At 44.6% G+C, this 23463-nt stretch overlaps 1 pseudogene across 1 annotated transcript in view; it reads left to right on the plus strand.

Annotated features, from left to right (window-relative positions):
• LOC149346552 (allatostatin-A receptor pseudogene) overlaps nucleotides 1-23158 on the plus strand; it is a 56003-nt pseudogene extending 32845 nt beyond the window's left edge. Inside the window, exon 2 of the transcript XR_016292093.1 lies at nucleotides 18902-23158. The product of XR_016292093.1 is annotated as an allatostatin-A receptor pseudogene (transcript). The remainder of the gene's footprint in view (nucleotides 1-18901) is intronic.
• Nucleotides 23159-23463: the final 305 nt, after the last annotated feature.

Genomic DNA, 23463 nt, shown 5'->3' on the forward strand with positions numbered 1-23463 from the left:
AGATAACCGCAGCACTGTCTGGAAGAGGGCAAATGTGAGTAGTGACGCACAGCACACACCCTCATACGTTAGCTGATGGTGCACAAAACGGCAGAAGCGAACACGTAAACATGCGTTCTATGCGCGGCGCCGGCGCGACCCGCAGTCCCATGGGCCGCGCGCGCCGACAGATGGCGACTGGCGTCGAGAGTAGGCGCGCGTCCGCAGCCTGCGTGCGAGGGTAAAAAAATCTGGTCTATACAGAAATTCTTGTGTTAACCTCAAATGAACTGAAACATTGTTTGCCGCTTCATTTGGTTGTGCTCGCCAGCTTTCTAGTGTCTGTGGCGTCATTGCTTTTCGACTACTATTGTAATCAACCTGGAATGAAAAATGAAACGTTAAATCCAGAGAGAAAATTATAAATGAACCAAAACGATATCTAAAATTTTAAGAACGCATCTTATGAACTTGAGGCTGTAAAATGTGTGAGTGTTGTAAAGAATACAGCAAAAAATGCTCTTTCCATACCTAATAAGGTATCCGATAAGCCCGCGACATGACAGTCATCTAAGAGGTGATCACGTCAGCCTAAATCTTCTTTCAAATGCAAACAAAAACGTTCGTGACGCAACGCGACACAAGACCTGTTTCAAGCCGTCGCGGCGTCTCGAGAGACCAGAGTGACAAGGTTTACACAAGTTACAAATTTCACTGCGCTCAATCGCTGCATTCACTTAGTCGCTTGCGCATGTACTGACCAATGGAATGGACAGCCACGGGCACACAACTTTACGTGCTGTGGGAACGTGTAAAGATGAGGTCTCCGATTTGCACAAGCCATCCATGGTTTAATTCAGTTCTCATTTCGAAGTCATAGAGCGCAAAAAACACTAAAGACCACATTCGGTGGCAATGCGCACACCCAGAGCTCTGCAAAGCCGTTACTGAATTATCCGGTACAATGGTTCCGGTCTGTAACCTGTCGTACTGGGTTCCCAAGCAAAAATAAAGAAAGTAATGAGGGGCTGTTGCTGAAACAGACGGGGAGGAGGCTTTGCAGTAGCTCAGTTTCTCACGGTGTCTAACGGACCGGTTTCTAACGAGTTAGACGGTGCATTCACTGAAAACGAAGTTTTTATTAATAGCAAAGGTAGGAAATAAAATACATGTCTCTTGATTAGCGGAAAATTACGCAAGGAAAGTGGATTTGTTGAGGTAGTTTTCTGAGTACGGTCCCATATGCTAGACAACCACTACAAAATAGGCATAAGTATGCTTTTTTGCTGTCGCTACCACTAGTCTGATACAGTGCCGGGAAAATTGTTAAATGCAGGTTTCAAAGAATAAATGCATCTTTTGCCGTCCAAAATCAAATAGTTTACTTATAAAGAGACAAAGAATCTATTTGTACTCTGAAAGAAATTTGCATAGACTTCTGCTCATTGTGTCTTTAACGTGCATGGATTAGACAAAATTTCCTCGCCTCTCTTGAATTTCTGCTCTGCGGCTGAAGTTATTCAGAAATGGGCGATAAATAATCACAAACAACAACACCAATAAGCAGCTTCGCAAGTTTACAACGCAAGTTCATGTCCAAATAGGTACTGCCAGACCGGTTGTTCAGACAGAAATAAAATTGTGCGCAGGTTCAGTAACTGCGGTTGTTCGGTCAAGAGCAACGCGGTTAAGAAGCCTATTGGTTACGTGCTCACCTCGTATTGTGCTTTGGAGCAGTTATTTCTAAATATTTCACTCGTAATGCTGTGCAGATTTTCTCGTACTGAAAAGGCAGGGTAAACTCCTTGTATCTTTTGTTAGTGGATTTAAACCTTCCAGTACACACCGCGCTATCAGTTCCGCGGCCACTAAGGGCAGTGGAACAAATAAATACTCATGTGCGACCTTATAAAGCGCTGCTCTCAGTGGCTCGTTCCCCAGCGCACATGATGGCGTGGCCATAGCCACAAATCACGTGACCTCTCAAACACTTCCGGTCAGTCGTCGAAATTAATGATGTCATCACGAATGCTCTACTAGATGGCGCTCGCCTCCGTGCCATCACTTTACTACCGCCTTTGTTATGATTCCTAAAAAAAAACCTATTGGATAAAGTAAAAACTCCATCGACAAGGAAACATGCGCAATGTAAATATATTTACTGGTTCATCAACAACTGTGAAATGTAATTAATTTATTCGCGGAAATCCCCTACAACACATACGCTCTATTAAAGTTTACCCTGTGTCGTAGTCTCCCTCTCAGGTTTTCTGTGCCGGCCGTCGCGTTTTTATATTATTCGAAGCCTTTGCAACAAAAGGATAGGTTTATTATTTACAACAACCACCGCTTTTGCGCTACTTTATTTTTACATCTCTTTTGTGAAGTACCGCAACATATAAAATAAATGAATGAATCTTTCGCGAAATGCCTCGCGTCCTCGGGGGAACCGCGACATTTGTAACTATATTTAAGAGTTTTAGAGTTTCACGCCTCTCGTCTCGCGCCGCCAAAAAGTGACCTTTAAATAAATGAAAAGCGCTCGCTTGCTGCGCGGCGAGAGTGCGCTGGCATCCACTTTTGAAAGAAGCTTTGGCTGCCTTCTGTCTGCAAATATAATCAGAAGTCAGCATACGTTTTGGCGTGGTGGTCGGGGAATTGAATTTCAGGTCGTGATAAAAATTTGAAATTTGAACGGCGAGATTGAATCCTGCGAAAGCTTCTGGTGCTTTGGATTCTTTTTCTACCTATGAAATTATGCGGCAGATGCCCTTGAATTCCCGATCGCTAACGTAATTTCCGACACAAATTGCGTGACAGCTGTACCCTGAGGGATATTGCATGCGACCGGTAGGAAGTAGCGAAGCACATGCGAAACGTTATGTAAAATTAAAGCGAAGATAGTGGTGTTGTAATTTATTGGTTGGCTGTTGGTGAGGTGTTGTATCGTGCACGCAGAATGAGCGCGGCTTTTGTATTTCACCCAGATCGATTGATATTGATTTCAGTATTCCAAGTTACTTTTGTAGCGAGAGCTACATTACCCGCAGTCTCGCCGTTTCGCTGTGGGCCTTCGACGCCACTTGTGCGCATGCGCGAGGAGCAGAGTGACGTCACAGCCGCGGCACTCGCCTCCTACCGAGAGAGAGACTGCGCATGCGCGACACGTAGCTGGCGCGCCGTGCTCTACTGAGCATGCGCGGCAAGGGGAGCAGGAGTGTCGCGGTGTATAAATGATGCTGATGCGGCGGTGTAAAAAACGCACTGTCATGGCGGCTAAAGATGGCGAGGCCGACGCTCTGCGGCGTAGGAGAAGGGAGAAACTCTAGTTGTCGGGCTCTGAGGTTGTAGCCTTACAGTTAAGCAAAACAACCAGACGTAACCAGGAATATACCGTACCTCTCGCTACTTATATCCTGGCAACAAGACCTAAACGCTATCTCACTTTGGTGTGAAACATGGCTCATGCCTTTAAACACGAACAGATGTAGTCATGACATTTTCCCGCCTTCGCATCCAGATTAAGACTACCTACTACCTCAACTTTACCCCCCTTGCCTACGCATCATTATGCACATATCTTGGCCTGTACACGACACCATCGCTATAATGGATTACACCTATTGAAACCATTTGCTCCAAAGCCTCACGCGTTCTGGGCTACATGCGGCGTAGTTTCTCCGACTCATCCTCAGACATTAAAAAACTAGCATATCTCACGTTCGTCAGACCAAAGCTTGAATACGCATCAGCCATCTCGCACCCGTCACAATCATACCTTTCCGCAAAGCTCGAAGCCATTCAAAACCGCTCAGCATGATTTAGCACCTCGAACTATTCAAGACATTCCAGCGTCACCTCAATGAAAAGAGACCTCGACTTGCCGGTCACGCATCACGCCGCATCATATCTCGTTTGTGCCTTCTTCACACATTTTGTCATCACCCACGATCCAGACATGAGCTACTAACAACACTACTAAGAAGATCTTCCCGTTTAAGCCACAGCCAGTCTCTAGCACGAATTTCCACCCGCACCCCTGCAATTAGTAGCTCATTTTCCCCTCATGCAATACTCATGAAATTCCTTACCCGAAAAGATAGCCGAATGCACAGACTGAAATCAGCTCCGTAATAAGCTAAAACTTCAGCCATCCTGAATAGACTGCCCCCTTTGTATTCTTTTCTTACTTCGTTTAGTTGCATTTCTGCGCTTTAGTGTAATTTTTGTTTCTCTTGCGCGTGCTTGCTTGCTGTTATTTCACTTAGATGTATTTCTGCATTTCTTAATATCTTTTTTCTTGTTTTTTTTTGCTTGCCTGCGTTGTATGTTATATCTTTCTCTACACTTTTTCCCACGTTCAAGAAATATACGTCATGTTAATTTGCCTCCCCCTTGTGTAATGCCCTTTAGCCCTTAAGGAGAAAATAAATGAAATGAAATGAAAAAAGGAGGGAAAAACTGAGTTTCATCATTTAGAGCATTTCTTTGAATACAATGCTCCCCTAGACCAGGCGAGATTTAAGGTTTTACGCTCTCGATACTAATTTTTAACTTCATGTTGAGGTTAGTTTGAAGTAGAAAATATTCCACTGCCCACTGTGTTTCGCCGAATGCTAATTTAGTTTACAACATGACGATTTCCCGTTTTTCGGTTGTCTCCTACCAGCAGTATTAAGTTTTACTGTATGGTACTCATTCCGATTGTGCAGTACATTTCGCGAAAGGCCGCCGCTGTGGCTCAGTGGTTATGGTGCACGGCTGCTGACCCGAAAGACGCGGGTTCGATCTCGGCCGCGGCGGTTGAATTTCTTTGTAGGAGAAATTCTACAGGCCTGTGTACTGTGCGATGTCAGTGCTCGTTAAAGAACCCCAGGTGGTCGAAATTTCCGGAGCCCTCCACTACGGCGTCTCTCATAGCCTTAGTCGCTTTGGGACGTTAAACCCCATAAACCAAACGAAACCATTTCGCGAAAGTACGGCCGCATACGCTTATACAGGGCGTGAACAAGCAGAGCAGTCCTTTTGAAACGTGAGGGTGCCAGCTCAGATTTCAGCGGACTTAGGCTACCATCATTTCTCACAGTTCAGTATCAAACTCTACCACAAGATCATATATAATTAATTTAAGCGCTCATGTTCAGCGTCTAGGTCACTACGGTTTACTACCGTTTGCTCTGAGCGAGGCAGAATGCGAAGTATGATCACACGACCCTGGCGCCACATTATTGCTTGTCATAATTTAGTCGGCTAATCGCACGAGTGCGTTATAGTGCCGCAAGCCACCTATTCGACATGACGCGTCGCTTCGTAGTCGCTGCTATGACGCAACAGTCTATACTCGCAGTATGGAAGCATTCTTTCCGCCCTAACCCAAGACGACACAGCTGTGGCTGTCATTTTCTCACGCGCCTAAGGCAAACAAACATATTCATTTTTTTTTTACCATCACATTGGGTCTTCTCGGCACGAATCACAAATAAGCGGCCAAAATGCGGCGCTCTATACGGCCTCTGTATGTTGTTATCGGTCTGGAAGCTGCCGGCACGAACCACCGATTTGCGCTAACCGCCGAATCGATGAGACTGGAATAAAAAAGACACGAAGATGAAAGGAAAAGAGACGTTCCAGAACCACGAAGAACAAGGCAGTAGCGCTTGCCGTCTTGCAGGGAGACTTAAGCTCGAATGTTGTTGGCTCAAATTCTCTGCACACGCCGCAAGAGCGGAGCCTTTTCGTTCTTTGCGTCTCGGATGAGCGGAGGAATCTTGCACGCGAAATGTATACAGCTACGTTGAGGAAAGCAGCAGCCGCTGCAAGGAATCAGGCGCCGAGCGTATGCGAAGAGTTCTACTCGCCGGTTGCCGTGTTTGTGATGCGCACGTAGCAAGTCTTGCCGTTGCAGCGCCCGCTCTGCCGGCCTTTGCACAGGACTTTCCGCACGTCGAAACGAGAATGTGCTACAGGCTTCTCTTAAGGCGCGCCGGAATAAGCCTCGCCTTATTTTCTAGGAGGCGCATTCGTGAGAAGGAGATTCAGAGGTGGGCGTGTACTTTGGAAGGCTGCGGAAAGTTTTTGCGGGCGCTTCTCTTTTGTGCTTGGGCATAGATTACAACAGCGCCTCTCGGCTGCTGGCTGAAGTCGGCTTTGGTGCGCGGCTGCTGCGAAAGATTTAAATTTTTACAGCCAACTTGTGCTGGAGACTTTTGTGCCGATCGAAGCCCGCACAAAGACGCAGCCTAGTGAGCAGAGGAGGAACCTCTGGTGAGACAGCACTGCCCGGTTTGACGCCGCAAACTTGCGGAGCGTATCTATAAGCCAGAAGGTCCGCTCTCTTGCCGAATACAAAAGTAGTCTTCCTCTGCGATCGTAGACCGTGTAGGGCAGGCCAAAACGGCGAAGACTATTACTGAAGCGCATATCTCTAAAAGTATAGAATATGTTGCCACCGATCCCCGTCTGTCATCGTCATCATCAGCCTGACTACTCCCACTGCAGGGCAAATGCCTCTCCCATGTCTCTGCAATTAACCCTGTCCTTCGCCAGTTGCGGCCACCGTATCCCCCATCTGCCCACCTAACTTTCTGCCGCCCCATGCTACGGTTGCCTTCCCTTGGAATCCCCTCCGTCACCCTTAAGGACAAGCGGTTATGTTGCCTTCGCAATATATAGCCTCTCTTCTTTTTAATTTCTTCGTTTCTTCTCTTGATTTCGACTAGGATGTCAATAACCCACGCTTGTTCCCTCACCCACCCCGCCCAATTCTGGTCTCTTAACGTTACACCTAATCATTTTTTCTTTTCATAGCTCCCTGCGTTGTCCTTAGGCTGAACCCTCTTTGTTAGCCTCCACGTTTCTGCCTCATAGGTGAGCACCGAACAGCTGTTGTATACATTTCTCTTGAGCGATATTGGTAAACTGCCATTCACGATTTTAGAGAACGTGACATATTCTGAACGTGACGCCATTCTTCTTCTCGTTATTACCCTCTCAAGATCCGGATCAACGGTCACTACCTACTACCGGTCTGTAGGTAGTCACATTTAATTTTTTTGCCCAGTGGAACAGTTGCTCTGCCGCCTTTTAAGTGCAGGCGCCCTGTAAGGCCTCACAAACTAGGAATAACGAGAAAAGGAAAAAGAAAGGCAGCCTCGGCAGGGGAATAAATTCACTCCAGATGAGACGTGTGATGCTTCAATATCGTCACGTAAATCATTCGCCGGAAGAATTCCGCGAGAAGTTAGTTGTGCTTGCGCAGATCAGTAGATCTAACGCCTTTATTGCGGCATAAAAAAAGCACTGCTTGAGTGCAGAATTATCAAGTCTGTGTAATGGGACGCGCACTGCTACAATTGATATTTGGCTGACGCGTTGATATGGGGGAAGCAGTAAAAAATCACAGAAGGGAAACCGGAATTAGGTGGCCAATTTTGTGCACTCATGAGACTAAAGTTTTGCGTCGGTAAATAAATTTTAGGCTATCATTAACTGTGCTGAAGTTGCTTGACAGTTCTTTTGAGACTGGCATTGGCATACTGACCTGGGAGCATTTCCTCTCTCCTAGGTGCAATGGTCCCTGAAAAGCTCATTAGGCCTCGACTGTGACTTCTTGCCTGCGCTCAATGGCGGACACTTTGCGTAGTTGCATCCACTAGCGTAGCGCCTGAGGAAAGTGGGAAATTGCGCAATGGTTCATAGGAAGCACGCTACAGTCGAGGCAGAATCGAAGAGTTAGGAATTTTTCATTCCCTGTCCCGATTATCCAATCACCGCGCACACATGTTAGCAATGCATGATGTTCTCTGAGCGCATGGACACAAGACTGAAAAGCAAACACACATAGAGAACGGAGCTGTAAAGAAAGACTGCGTCTTCGTTTATTGGGTTACAGAATCCTGACTCCGGCCTGCCCTGACTGTCTTGTGTTGTTCGGAGCTGTGTTGAGTGGATATTTTTTCGGTTACAGCGTTTCCATAGCGTGAGCTTGCCTGCAGTATAGAAATACCGCATGCAGAATTTTATGCGGAAATTCAATGATTTACTTTCTTATCTGTTTTTGCCGCTGCAGTTCTCATGCATGCTCATACAAAATTACGTCGCGACAAATGAAGAAAGCAGTGAAATTGCAGAGTACCTTGTTTTTATAAAACGAGATTCATATAACGTGCAATATTGCTTGAATATCATCTTTGTACGATTAGCGAAGGAAGGGGCACACTACGCTAGGAATTATGTGATTAAACTAGGTTTCGATATAGCTATGACAACCGCCCTCTCTTAGTACCGTCATAGTCCTTCAATGCTTTTTCTGGTCACGAAACTCCTCCGTAACTCTATGGGAGAGGTTCATATACCGCCCGCGCCTGCCGCGGCGCGGCGCCACGGGGCACTGAAGGGCATCATTCGGCGAGCTCAGCGCTGTCGCGACCGGTCAGAAAGCGTCGCCGCTCGTTATCAGAGTGCGAATTTCACCGCCTGCTGCTCTGTCTGTTCACCTGACTCTCTGCAGCACTCTGCTAAATGTTTCTTCATATCTACTCTGTTGCAAAACACGGGTTGTCTGCTCTCTCTATTACATGTTCATTTGCTCCTCTTGACTTAAGCTTCATTCCTCTGTTTGTGACTGCTGTGTGCGTAATATTCATTTTTGCTGTGTGCATCAAAAGGGTAATCCCCTATGTTCTTCGGCAAACGCACAAGACCATGTAGAACTTTCACATGCCTTGCTGCCGATGCAAGCTGTTATATCTGTTTATTGTTCATCACAGCTCGATGTATAGGTGTATCACACATGCGCATGTATGCATAAGCGCTTTGTACTTTGGCCACTGCTGCTTGAGCTGCTAAAAGGCGTCTGGCAGAATTGTAAAATAAAACATCAGATTGTGTTTGCTCTTCAGTTCATGCAACTCCTTGTTTTGTCTTGTAATTGCCGCTATCATCTTAATTTCCACTGCTAACTGAAATGTTCCGAATCTGCTAATTGAAATGTTCTTAATTTTATCTTAACATTTGTTAGCCTCAAAGTTTTCATCTCATAAGTGCTAGCACCAACTGTCCTCTTCGTTTTGGGGAATGAGTTCAAATGCAGACTGCTTGCTAATCATCCTGCACCTCATTCTTGTTTGGCTGCTTTTATTGCTATGGTCAGGGATTCCTGTCACAATACTGGCCTCGATAAAGGCATTAATGTTAGCATGAATTTCTTTTCTATGTAAGTGCATTGAACATTACTCTCATTCTCTATATTAATTGTACCACTATTTTATTTTTAATTTCATCTTTTATATTTGCATTGTCAATCAAGACATTCTATTTTTCTCTGCTCGCATACACGAGTCAGCTGGCAGAATTGACGATTGCTTTATTGTGCTTTGTATATATGAGGTTTACTACAAGACGATCGCTTCCCTGGATTGCCACGTGCTGTTGCAATACTACATGTCACTGATTTGTTACATATAAACACGGCTGTCTGTTAACACTGACTTGCTATTGCTTTTCATCAGTTATTCATATTTAGTTTTCTCATGCCTACTGTGTATAATTCCATTTTTTTTGCAGATTGGATGCGATGGCGCAAAAATATGTACGTTTGTAATTAATAATAGCTTTTTGATTGAGTGAGTATTGCAAATAAAATACAATTTTTGAACTGCATTACGAGGAGCATTAAAAATAGGTTTGGCCGGTGGTAAATTGACACCTACGAATTTGCTAATTAATTAGGCCAATGCGCCTACTGTGCCAGTCATATAGAATTTTCGGGTGGGAGAACTGCCAACAGTTCCTCTTAGCATGCAAGAAAAATTTGGTTGAGACACACAGGTCAGAGATATGGTCCACGACTGATGAGCCGCTGACCGTATGCATGAGGTGTACGGCAGTTAGTAAAACAGATGCCTGCTACAAACAATGCACTGTTACAACAGCTTAAAAATGAACCCAAGTCAAAGAAGATAGGGCACTAACGAATACACAACTGAACAAATACAGAAGAGTTAAACGTAAGGGTTCGAAGTATAAGACATCAGAATAATGCCTACAGAACTAGTGACAGCTACAATAAGGACTTGAAGACGTTAGCTCGTAAAACAATTGAAAGTGAGGTATGTAGGGAGGGGAAAAAAGGAGAGGTCAATATAGAGGGGAAACGAGTGCTTATCTGCAGGGATGGCAAGCTCCTATTCGAAGGAGGGTAGGTCGTTGCGGGGCTGATTCAGTGGCGAGGACGTTGGAGGACCAGAGCCTGATGTTGGCTTATCATGGGGCCTCGGGGTAACGAGGGTTGACGTGGTAGGTTCTGATCGTAGTCCCGATCGCTAGCCGATCACGTCCTTGCCTGATGCACGCTCCCGTCTGCACGCATCGACTAGCCCAAATGCTCTGTCCGGCCCTGCGCTTACACTGCCGCCGTATCTTTTACCCTCACGTGCACCGTCCACAAAATTACTTTCACATCGCCTTATAAGCCGCATGCGGTCATTCCCCGCGTGACTGCGTCCTTGGCATTTAGGAGACGCAAGCTCTGAAGGACGCGGTGAGGCCGTCCACCCATTCCGACGACCGGCGCCGGAAAAACAGAGGGGATACCGCGGGGGTCCCGAATTTAGTGACAGGAGCATATATTTTTAAGGCTGCAGTTCTCATGTTTCTCCTAATGACAAGGCTCCTAATGACAAGCTGACAACAGTGTCAGCTGTAATCGGTTCAAGAAGAATTAAGTTAAAAAAAATTGTCGTGAATTAAGAAACAAATGCGCTGAAAATCATTGCCTCGCATGTTTGCAACGACCACGAATGCTGATTTAGTGATTTAGATACACGACAGCCAAAAATGACAGAGCCCTTTCATATGCGGAAGCTGAATTAAAGCAAAAATCACACGATGAAACTTAGCGCGCGTTCCTTATGTGTCACATATATGCAGCCGTGAGCACGGAGTCTTTCGTTGATCAAGCCATCACGGTCATGCTTGCTACTCTTAAAACTGCGACAAAAAGGGGCAAAATAAGAAGCCCGTTGCGCAAGCCATCATATGCTTACTTTCGAGCCCGGACGGGCATCGCGTGGCCCCAGTTCCCACAAGAAAGCTGCCTTATAAATTCAAAAGCACCGGCTATGTATACGCTTCTTGAAAGCGGACTCACGCTTGAGCTGTCAGACCAGAGTTGGGAGGTGTTGAATGGGGACTGCGGTCATGTTTCTGCTCGTATTTCGCCAACTGCAAGCTAGCGGTTACGCGCTTCAAGATTTGAGATCGAAAACAGCGATGCGAAGGCAGGAGACAAGCAACTGTCTTTGTAGCGCGTATCGCTTTCTTCTGGCAATATCGTTAGCTTTTTATCGCGTCTACAGGGCGTTAGTGTGCTGCATCACGTTCAAAAATGTAACAGGGCCATATTGAGAATAAACAAGAAGCTGCGCAGTTCTACACAAATCGTCTGCTTCAGAGAAGTATCTGTATGTCGCTACGTCATCATTTCCTTCCCATTTCCCATTTCCTCCCTGATTAAAGTTCGTCATATTCTCGTTAGACTAGATTGGAAGGAAAGCTAAACCGACTGTCGCTGAAATTTTCGAGTAATCGGGTGAAAATACCTCGCGTGATGCAAAGCCGGCTGGGGCGGGCAGGCGGCTGCGCCGCTGCTCGGTGCCCTCCAGTGCCCAGCGGCGCCTCTAGCGGCCAGCGCCGACCCTATATGAAACTGAGGCGGGAGTTTCGTGACCAGAAAAAAGCATTGAAGGACTATGGTACCGTTAAGATTATTTGTTCGACTTCAAGATATTGAGAGACCGTGGTCTGGAATGGCATTACGAGACAAGAATTCAAGCTGCCGCTTTAGGAAGTACACTCCGCTCGTGCAGGCGAATCGCTGCTTTTCATCAAAGGAACTCGGAGTACTGCAGAGGCGCGAGTGATTACGGCAGCAGATTCCACCATTGCGAGCCAGCAGCGATGGGCGAGCCAAAGAGAAAGATCTCTAGAAGGAAGGAGATAGTGTTGTTCCCCCAGGCACCGAGAACAGAACCGCGTTCACATTCCTTATCGCATTCCTGACGTGATCCTAGACCCGTGCAGTAATGGCAGGAGGAGGTCGCACCGGTTGCTATGGCAAGCATGCGTGGAGCACTCCAGCCGATTGTCTGTGTAGTCGACTCCTGAGAAGTTGCGGTGATGATCGCAGTGCGGCCGAAATAGGCGACGGCTAAAAAAAAGAGAGCACTCAGGGCGACAAGAAAGGAAAACCACTCACGCAGTGTGTTCTTTTTTTATTTTGTCTGGCTGCAGAGAGAGGAAGCATGACCATTAGGCGCAGCTGAAAAAGAACGAAAAGCGTTTCATTTTACTTACTTGCTTTCGCGAGAAGCTTTCTGGCAAGTTTTTTTTCCGACTCAGGTAGGCTTGTCTAGACCCGAGTTCCCCTACGTGAGCTGCTTCCAGAAGCGCACAGTGCGAGAGAGGTTGGTTAAGGCCAATGGTTCGCACAAGGTCTCAGTATTAACTTCAGAGGGACCAGGTACAATGCGCCGTAATCTTGGAGGACGTCGATATGCGATGTATTCTTGTATACAGGTATGGGTGATCTCCTGTGCAAATTCATGTTATAAGCACCTATCCGCTATTTTGTAGCAGTAAGATCTGAGATGTTAGGAGTACCACACAGCGCAACTTAAGGCAAGGACAAAGAAAAGACGGGACTGCTTCTTTGATAATGTGAAGAATGTGTCTTGAAAATAACGGTTTGTAAAAGGAAGCGTTACTAGGTTTTTGAGAAGATGAAATACTTGGCCATAGAGTTCTTTCTCACAAGTGAAGTCATACCACCGCTATCTCACTCAAGATTTGCAGTCATATCTGGTTAACGATTCAAAACAAACACCGCGGTCATTGCATAATCACGCTTGTTATTTTGTAATTATAGACACCACGATGAACAATACCAACCAACACAGTTTAGTTTAATGCAGGTTGATAGTCAACGCGACTAGACTCCGCGCAAACGGATTTCGTTTGTATTAGGACTTTTTCGATGTGTAACAAATTGAACAAGATCGTTAAGATAGTTACAAGGGCCTTGAGCGGCTGTATCTAACATTTCTTTGCCGATAAACACAAAAAATACTGTGACGTCATTCTATGGTCATCGACGTTCACAGGACACAGTGCAAGAGACATGTCTGTGTCTTTTGAAGTGTTGGTTAAGAATGAAGTTTAAACGGGTCCAAATAATAGAAACCCATGCTTTCTCCCCTAAGGGTGGAATCCGTCGTTCGGAACACTGGAGCTGTCTCTATAAAGAATGAAAAAGGTACGAGAGAACATGCCGAAAGGATATCTTTGATCGTGAAGTATTCAGAGGTAGTAATTTAATCAAACTGCAGAAAAATTCAAAAAATAAGGCAGTTGAAAGAGACAGGAAGCAAAGAAAATAGAACAACAAATAAAGCAGAAAGAAAAAAGAACAGAATCCAATACTGAGGCCAATGTTTATGTCGGCTGAGTGCTGTGTCTTTGTGCGGCTTAATAAAAACCTAAGTACCACGGTAGAAGAGTCGCTCTATAAATCTGGGGTGAACAGCTTGGGCTGTCACAATATTTTGCGGTCATGAAAAAGCCGATCACTTCCACGTCTACAAGAAATTCCAAACTACTAAATCACGACCGAGATGTAACAACTATTACACATGTGAGGCGAAATAATGATGACAGCCTCCATAACACACGCATCTTGACGTAAACAATAGAAATAACTTTCTTCCTCCCTCCTGAAGAAAAAAAGTCGGCGTGTGCAATAAAAACACAAACTAATTTTACGCGACTTTCCAATCTCTGGGGGAGCGCTGAGGTGTACTCTATGCGAGGCCGTGGCTCCTACGTTTCTCTCAAACACAAAGAAAAAAAGGGAACAGAACTGACGGTTCTGGCTTTAGGAATATAAACGTCTTTCTCTTGTTGCTCTTGCGCGGAAAACTTCTGGTCTAACAAAAAGCAAGCGGAACAAGTTTTAGGCGCCTGGATAGAGAGAACTTTGGTAATATGGCCAGACGGTGAGGTCGCGTGGCCTGGGGAAAGTTGGAACGGTGTGAGCGAAAAAACGGGGGTGTCCAACGTCCTCTCGCTGGACAACAGTTTCGCCGAACCAACGGGGAGCAATACAGACGGCCGGGCTCATGCAGCGCCATTCCGGCTCCGTACCGAGAAGGAGTTTTCGTTGATTTTCGCTGCTCCTAGCACATACCGGAAGACAGACGTTCTTGACAGGTTTAAAAGTGTAATTTGTTTTTATTTTCACTCCCGATGAATAACGGCACCGAAAGAGAGCTAAAAAAAGAAGGATATGCTGCTCTGTTCTCAGGGAAGTCTAATGTAATAAAGAAATAAAAAAATCTCCGCTTGTTGGGAGCCCTTTGTTTATCCCTGGCCGTTAAATTTCTCTTCTATATGCAAAACATACTCTGGGCGATGGTTTTCCGCCCCTCCTCATACTCTTAACTATGCGTTCACTGATAATAGCTTTTTTTTTATGGTGTGCTTGAGGGCGCCGTTGATGCCTCTTTTTTTTTTTTTGCTTCAGAGGTATGGCGTGCTTCCGTGCTATAAATAATCTGTACACTATTGTATAAGATTCCGTTCTGGCCTGGTGGGGTCTTTCAGAGTGATTCATATTTCGCGGTACTTCAACTGTTCATTTAAATTATTGTTTTCTGAGCTTTGCACTTAATAAAGCTTTAAGCAGACTGCAACTGGAAGAGTTGCCACTGTCACATTAAAGTTTATATTATTCACTTCGTTAAGACTGTTTTTTCAGCGTCGTACAAAACTCTTTCTGATGTTACACTTCACAAATAATAACAACAAATGCATATAACGAAGCAATGATGGAGATTTCTGAAGGAGGTTATGCTCTTCATTCTTGAAGATTTCACGGCTTGTTGTTTAATTTGTGTGTTTTAGTTTTTCCGCTCAATCCTTTAATCCGGGGTGCTTCTTGAAAACGCTGATTTCACCTGTTCACTTCTGGAAGTACTAATTCTATATTGATTTGCTTTATCACAATACTTGCTTTTGCTAATAGCAACCAAAAAAGTGAACTTAACAGATTATATTACAAGTGAAGAATTAACTTGGTTCGCCTCTTTTGCGTTGCCCACTTCCAAAAATCCTATTTTCCTTCGTTGTATTGGATGCTCACTGTCGCGGGTGTAAAAATGCTGAACTGCATTCTATTGAATTCCCGTATTTGTGTATGCAGGAAAGTTTCCCTCGGCGTATAGGCCGATGGAGAATTCCGCCCAAAGCTCCACTTTCCTTCCTCATACTGTGCGTTCCCTTCGAATGCAAACTGCTCTGACGAGTGCCACAAAGTACAATGAAGTTTCTATTCGGTGCTTCCACTGTCCTTTTGTTTTACTGAATATGGAGAGTAAATACCGTGTGGTGATGTTTCTTATATTCTTTGCTTTAGATTCTGAAAGAAAACGTTCGAGTGCGTCCATCTTCCTTTTAATCCTCAACGGCTGGTATGCACTTGTGCCATTCACAGAATTGCTTATTACTGATCTTATTACTTTTTGCGTCTTCTTAGGAGTCACCTTTGTTATAAATGCGAACAAAACGCCTGTTCGACAGCCAACCTAAGGATTCCATGCAGCTGCTTCCAGAATTTTCTGTCCTTATTAGTGTGGTGATAACAGTGGCTGGTTTTCATAAATTGAAAGCAAAATAAATGCCAGCTCCTCTGCTAGAAGGTATTCAAGCTTTCTGAAATTTTTTTCGCTTCGAAATTTGCGCAGCCACGGTAAAGGAGCACATGGCATTGGTGTACGTGACCTAACGTTAAGCATGTTCCTGTTTGTTTATGGGGGTTCAACGTCCCAAAGCGACTCAGCATTTGAAGGATGGTGTAGTGAAGGGCTCCGAAAATTTCGACCAGCTGGTGTTTTTTAACGTGCACTTACATCACGCAGTACACGGGCCTCTAGAATTTCGCTTCTATTGAAATTCGAACGCCGCAGCCGGGATCGAACCCACGTCTTTCAGGTCAGCAGCCGAGTGCCATAACCGCTGAGCCACTGCGGCGGCTAAGCATGTTCCTCCTAGATCAAAATAAAAAGATTCCTTTATCTAATGTATTTTTACAAAGCACGTGGGCGTATTGTCACATTTCATGAATTTTATTTCATTAGGACTTGTTAAGAAGCAACGAAGCACAGAACGAGTGTGCTCCGACAGCGTGTTTGAGCAGAATCATCTTGCTGCGTGACAACTAGTAATATGAGCATTATAATGTGAGTATTAGGCTAAGAATAATAAATATTTTATCAATGCTTGGAATAGTTATACACTGTTTATGATAGCGAAGCAAGAACCGTAACGTTCTTTCGCGTACAAGTCACATGGGGTGAAATAGTTATGAAATATAAAACTCAGCGCCTTAGGGGACACATTTGTTCAAAGAGAACGTATTGCTAACAGTTCGCATATATCAAACACTGTTTTCCTCACTCTTTTGTGCATTGGTATTAGGTTAGACACTTTTACTTGTGATGGAAAGCGATCTGTGTTGCACTTGTCTGTTATATGCGCGACGGACTTACAAACACTAACAAATAAAATAAATAATATTGTGCCTGGGAGACAATATTTTTAATAACAGAATAATATCTGTACTTTCTGGGGCCCAATGGGTGTTAGAAGAATTGTGTTATTGATCCTGATACCTTGGTATTCAAACGGTATATCGCTTGCCTTAGCTTGCCTTTGCGTGATGCAGACAAGAAAAGCAGCCGTTAAATACCTCGCAAATGTACAGTCGGAGACAAATCTCTCTGGATCGCGTGCTACGTAAGCGAAATCGATAGCTCTGATATTAACCGGCAGCTCAAGTGCAACTTTCGAGGGGAAAGCAAAATCCTGTTCTTTCATCTCCACAGGTGAAGCCAGGGGCTAATACGAGCGATCGCCCTCCTTTATAATACTCGTGTTCCAGAGACTTGTGACCCCGACGGTACCTGTTATTTCTGGTGCTGCACTGCTGGCAGAGATTCTTGGCATTGATTTATTATTGCTGCTGCAACAGAGAGCACAGTTAAAAAGTTTTCTTGTCGCACTGGGATTACTGATTGCGCCTACGCTTTGTTTCGAAGTAGCAATGGGTAGAGAAATATCTTAAGCTACTTATTGTACGGTTTCATTTATTGTTTAGACCAGACATCTGAGTTCGCATTAAAATGGCGTTGCATTAATTTTATACATATGCTGCTCTTGGCATTCATATATTGCAAACTTCCCGTTGTTAGCCAGGTTTTAAGTAACTTTGTTCAGATGTATGTAAAAGAAATTCCTCTGCTGCTTCGTTAGATGTGCATTTTAGCCTGTGTTAATGTGGCTGTATACACATTGCCATTCTTTCTTGACATAGAGAGAAATTATCCCGCAATCATAAAAGGCAGAAATGCCCAGTGAATTCGCAGTTCGCTTACATGTAGTCACTGTTGCAAAAATGGGTAAATGATTATCAATATCACTTGCGATTGTTTTGACAGCCATTAGAAAGGTTTAGCTAAATGTAAAATGATCAAGTAAGCTTTCTTTTGTTGCAGAAGTATTTGGTGCGGAGGAGGCGGTTACTGTTTTCTTCAGTTTCCGATGACTGAGTAAATCGGGGCTCCCGGGTCTCTTGATGTGCCTTATTTAATATTTTCTCCAATATTGTTAATTTCGGTTTTAGCTTTGCCGTGCTTTTCCAGTAGATGCGCGGATTGGGCTAAGGCAAAATGTTTATTCTTTTTAGGCAGCTGCATATTACGCCTATTTAAGTGCTGTTGGTTTTATGGGGGACTATCGCTGCGGTTTGCGGCTCAAGTGGATTTCAGTAAAACATTTTTCGCACTATTTCACCGACAGTTTGATGTCCGCTCTAAGCCTGTACTCCGGCGATCTTCTGATGCAGAGTGCTACGCCTGCATGCGCCGTCGTATGAACTGTAAATTTTGAAGGCGCGTGGGATCAGTTTATGAATTCGAGTTTGTGCTGTGTTGCGTGATGAAAACTTTTGCTTTGGGTTCCTAAGCCATGCTTTGGATAAGGCAATAAATTGTAAGTCATGGTTAAGAGTTCCGCATAATATATAGAACGCGTTGTATTATTTTCTCAACTTCTTATATTAAGTTACAGAAATGATACACCGGATGGTAAATTCCAAAAATTTCTTTATCAGCTTTTTAACAACACTTTTAAGATCGACTCATCAAAGTACATTTCACTGTCACAAAAAAGTGCATTAAGAAACGAGCACGCGTATACGCTAACCGAATATTCTTATCACAGTAACACTTTCAGAGATTCTTCCCGCTTTCGACAAGAAAATGGAACCGTGTAGACGCATCTATAACTAACGGTGATTCATTTTCAAATTTTTGTTCTGAACTATAAGGCGCGTTTTAAAACTAGAGTTGTGGTTTGAAAGGTATTTTTTTGTCAACTTCAAGGAGTATACGATGTGTTATGCCAATGTTTATATTATGTTTATGTTTCTGAACTAGCATGCCTTTTTTCTGTGGATTGCTTTGTGGAAATCTGTCAAACTTCTTGTCAGCTATGAATTGCCTAGATTACTGTTGTCCTTTGCACAGCCGCTTTTAAAAATGTTTATCCTTTACTCTGTGTTATACATGTAATGCCCACCTGCTAAGGTCTCAACCAGAGACTGGCAGTATTTCAAATAAATAAATAAATAAAATTAGCATTTGAAAACTGAATTGGATGGTCTCACTAAGCTAAAACATTGCGACTTCAGGTAATGGATTGAAGTGCGGGTTACTCGAGGATGCGTAGATAATCAAGGGTTGTGATTGTGCGAAAAAGCGTTGCTGCAGTTTTGCTAATATTGATGCTCTGCGACTTTTTTTCACTGCAGATGGTGCTTTGAAGCGGTTCGGAATCTGGCAGAAAAGGTGAAAAGCTGTGACCTGCGATGACCTTGACGCCTGCGAGTTTGCTGTCGACGGTTGCTGCTGCTGCTCCCAACAAAAGCGGTGCCATGTTAGCATCGCATGCATTCACAAGCCCCACACCACACCCCGTAGCGGCCTTCACTACAATCCTAACAATGCTCACACAAACGACATTCGTTCCCACCGTAGCCCCCTGTAACGGCACTGGACAGGAGTGCGAGAACGATGGATCTGCAAATGCTTCCAGAGCGTCATCTCTAGAACAAGACAGAAGCGAATACGATGACTACGGGGAAACGAAGATGGTCGAAGAAGTGCTGGCCATCACAGTGCCAATCCTGTTCGGAGCCATCGCTGTCATAGGATTCTTCGGGAATGCCCTCGTCGTTGTTGTCGTGCTCTGCAATCCACAAATGCGCTCCACCACCAACATCCTCATCATCAACCTCGCCATGGCCGACCTTCTGTTCATCGTCTTCTGTGTGCCCTTCACAGGCTGGGACTACACGCTGAACTACTGGCCCTTCGGGGATACGTGGTGTCGGATTGTGCAGTATCTCGTGATTGTGTGTGCTTACGCTAGCATCTACACCTTGGTCCTGATGTCCCTGGACCGATTCCTGGCAGTCGTCCACCCCATCACATCCATGTCCATCAGGACGGAGAGGAACGCCTACCTAGCGATCCTTTTCACGTGGATAATCATCTTGGTAGCCTGCATCCCAGCGCTCTTTTCTCACGGTATGGTCTTCGTCGAAGACACTTACTCCTCCTGCACTTTCCGTGTCGACTTGGGCTACAACATAGCCGCCTTCCAGATATCCTTCTTCATGTCTTCATTCGTCGTACCACTGGCGCTCATCTTTGTGCTCTACGTCCTCATGCTGAAGCGGCTGTGGCTAGGAGTCACTCCCGGTGGCAGGGTGAGTGCCGAAAGTGTGCGCTCCAAGAAGCGCGTCACCCGACTCGTCGTCGTTGTCGTCCTTGTCTTTGCCGTCTGCTGGTGTCCCGTGCACGTCGTGCTGGTTCTCAAGAGTGTCGACCTCTACGGCAGGCCTATGAACCCTCCCCGCATAGTTGTGCAGATTGCATCGCAGATCCTCGCCTACACCAACTCGTGCGTGAACCCTTTCCTCTATGCTTTCCTGTCGGACAACTTCCGGAAGAGCTTCCGTAAGGTCATCTTCTGCTACCGGACGGGTGCTGGTGGCGTCGGCGGCGGCGGTGGCTCGTGCCTGGCCCGCACGCGGACGTTCGACGACGCGGAGCGGACGGAGCGCGAGACCACGGGCACGTGCATCACGAGGGCGTCCAATATATCGAACGATATCCTGTAGGCGTCCTGTCGCTTCCTGCCCGCCAAAGACCGCCGCTTTGAGGCACAGCCCACACCTTCTCGGCAAGACCGAGATCACTCGCGCAGAGGTAGCCGTTACAAGAATGGCTATGGTATTTAAATTAAGAGAATACCGAATTTGAAAAACGAAGTGTAATGAACACCGGTTAATTTCACGTAACAATTTTACACTGCGTTGAAATTAAATTTGAATTTAGTGAATTGAATAAATGTTGGTGCAATACTTTACCAAAAAGATATGAAATTACTTGTTGGAGTAAAGATTGATGAAATAAATGTTGTCAGCTTTCGGAAACATCAAGCATACGCTCCAAACAGCCGTGAAACACTAAGTTGGCGGAACATTCGCTGTACTGTTCAAAATACAATTTGTTGCCATAACCACCGTAAAAAAGATGAAACACCTTGCGCCAGTAGACTTGGAGGAGTACATAGCAAGGTTGTGTAAACGTCATTTTAACGCATAATAAATAGGCTACATCCATATAGCCACCTGGCTCTGGCCTCCATGCTCATGCTTATATAATCGTTAATGGCTATGAAGGGTGTACCAATACTATTAGCGGTGAGTTCTTAATAAGCACAGACTGTGGAAAGAGTTTTGGCGCATTGGACGCAACCGGTATTTTCAACACGAGAATAGCTTAAAGTGGATTGTTCTGTTGTTTTAAGTCAGTCCTCACTAAAAGAACAATCAGAAAGAGAGCATATTTTTTTTCTAAACCTGAGCTTGATATAAACTTCTCCTTTTCTGGATTGTTTTTTTTTTTCTCGCGTTGCGGCAATATTTTAATACCTGAAAGCAGTGTTTCAGAAATAGTGCACGAACTGTCTATGTCTTACGCAAAGAAACAAAGATTTATTAGGAAACCCGACAGATTTAATCTAAAGAAGAATTACTGCCCAGCGATATGTATTGAGGTTCTATTTAGTTGTAGGAATCAACTTCCGGCTGGCTTGCATCAGTAGGGAATATTTTTACATCTCTATCCAAGAGCTCAATAAATTTTGACGTTCGAACAGTTGTAGACTCGACAAGAAGTCAGTAAGCGATGAACTGAAATTCAATGTGCATCTTTGCACTTGGTGGTGCAGTTGTTTTCGGTGCACTTATTCGGCTGACGAGCACTTCAAGGGAGAACGAGGTGACTGTTCTTTGGTTGTTGCTCACAATAGAAAAGTGCCATTGTGCTAGGCGCTTCTGAAACGTAATCATTCTTAGCGAGAAAATACTTTCATGCATTTACTTTGCAGAATCCGCTGTGGGGAATCACTGGCTTAAAGGGCATATAAATACACATTTAATAACTAATCCACTGTCTAGAACTCTCTAGCCACATTTCAGTCAACTTTCAGTCAGATGACATTTCAGTCGTCATTGAAAAAAAAAACGAAATTTAGAGAATGCTACGAAAAAATTTTGGAATCGATCTCATTCCGCTACATAAAACTGCGTAGAGAAGCGCGCTCTATGTCGGCAAACTGGAAAGAGCTTACCAAGTAGCACGGAATTTCAAGCATGGTGAGCTTCTCTGGGCGCTCTGAAGAGAGACATTATTTTTTCTAAAGCAGCTGAATCGCTGGCAGTGTCGAGCAATCCGCTGCGCGCCTCAAAAAATCATGGTACAAAATCAAGTACTGAGCAGAATATTGAGCTACTATTTTCAGCACCGTAGATTTTGCTCCTCTCCCATTGTAACTCTTAGTACCCCTAAGGTTCTCGCAGAGCATCAATTCTCTGTTTCTTCTAGAAGGCTATGCGAGGCCCTGGAACAGTGCTTTCAGAACGGAACTTCGCGTACTACTCTGTAGACTGAGCCCTCCGTTGCAGTATATTTCACTCACTACCTCCTTTAAGTCCTGACAGAGTGTAACCAGCGGTCAAACATTTACGGCGCGTACTTCCGGACGTGCCTGCTTAAAACATCTTCCTCCCTCTACTTCCATGCTACCGGAAGTTCATCATGTGTGAGCACGCTCGCTTGTGCGACTGTGTGTGCTGTGTGTGCGTGTTTTTGAATGTGCATCTGTGTTCGACTAAGTCACACTTTCGACACTGCGAAGCCAGCGAGAAGAGGAACGGTGTAGCCTCTGGACCCGGCAGCTCTGCCTTGGATTGGAGTGTGTTAAGAAAGTGTGATTTCGTGCACACGTCTACCGTCTAGCTGTTCGTCGCGCACCACGTGACCTGCATTTAAATTGAAGATATATATATTTCTTATTCTTGTTCGGCGCCAAGAGTTCTCACGTCGCGCTGTGAAAAAAAAAAATCACGCCCTGTTGCTACATTCTTCGTTGTGCACACAGAGACAACACTTACACGGGCTCTTGCCCTTGTTAAAGTTTCCCTTCCTTTTAACCTCTCTTATCGCTTTAGAACATGAACCTGCGGAAATAAGCACTTTTCCCATTGCACGGAAAACTTTGGTGCGGGATTAAGTACAGCTTAATGGACTGAATCGATGTATGTCTGCTTACGGAGGAATAGCTCAGTTTAAAAGAGTGCATTCACATTAGCATTTGCCTGAGTGCTTTCATGAGAGCACAGAGGAAGCTGGGATGCGCAGGAATTTTTATTCCACGGTTAATATTATAGCAAAGTAAAATAGTTTTCCTTTGTAACAGTACGGCTGCCTTACGTCAATGTCGAGAAGGAGCATATCCCTCAAATAAAATGCAGCTAGACTAGCCTTTATGATAAGCAGTCCAATGGAGACAGTACCATTTCAAAAACAAATCGCTTACCTCACCCGGCTATCGGTGAGATTTAAATTGACTCTCTAAATAAATATTTTCTTGTTGCAGCTGTACAACTGTTTAGAATAAAACAAGAAGGAGGCCTTTTGAACAAGTGTTCATCCAAGTGTATTTTTTGTGTTGTGCTGATACTTATATTTATTCCTTTGTTGACTTCCTTGAGTGTGATTCTTTCAAGTGGGCAATGTTTTGCTCTGTTCATGAAATTATTTTCATGTTATGTTGTGCTGCACTTTCATGAATTTTGAAGAGAGGAGTTATCCGCAACTATATAACGTTCGCTCTGTAAATATGTCCATACTGTTGGCCCAGTACAACACCGTTATTTGTCCAGTTCATGATCCACGTTGTCTGGAAACATTCATATGTATCTGCTCGTTTTGCTGGTGTTATCTGAATAATGAAGGATAT

Source organism: Amblyomma mixtum, chromosome 4, assembly GCF_055824585.1.
Source record: "Amblyomma mixtum isolate Tamu chromosome 4, ASM5582458v1, whole genome shotgun sequence".
NCBI lineage: Eukaryota > Metazoa > Arthropoda > Arachnida > Ixodida > Ixodidae > Amblyomma > Amblyomma mixtum.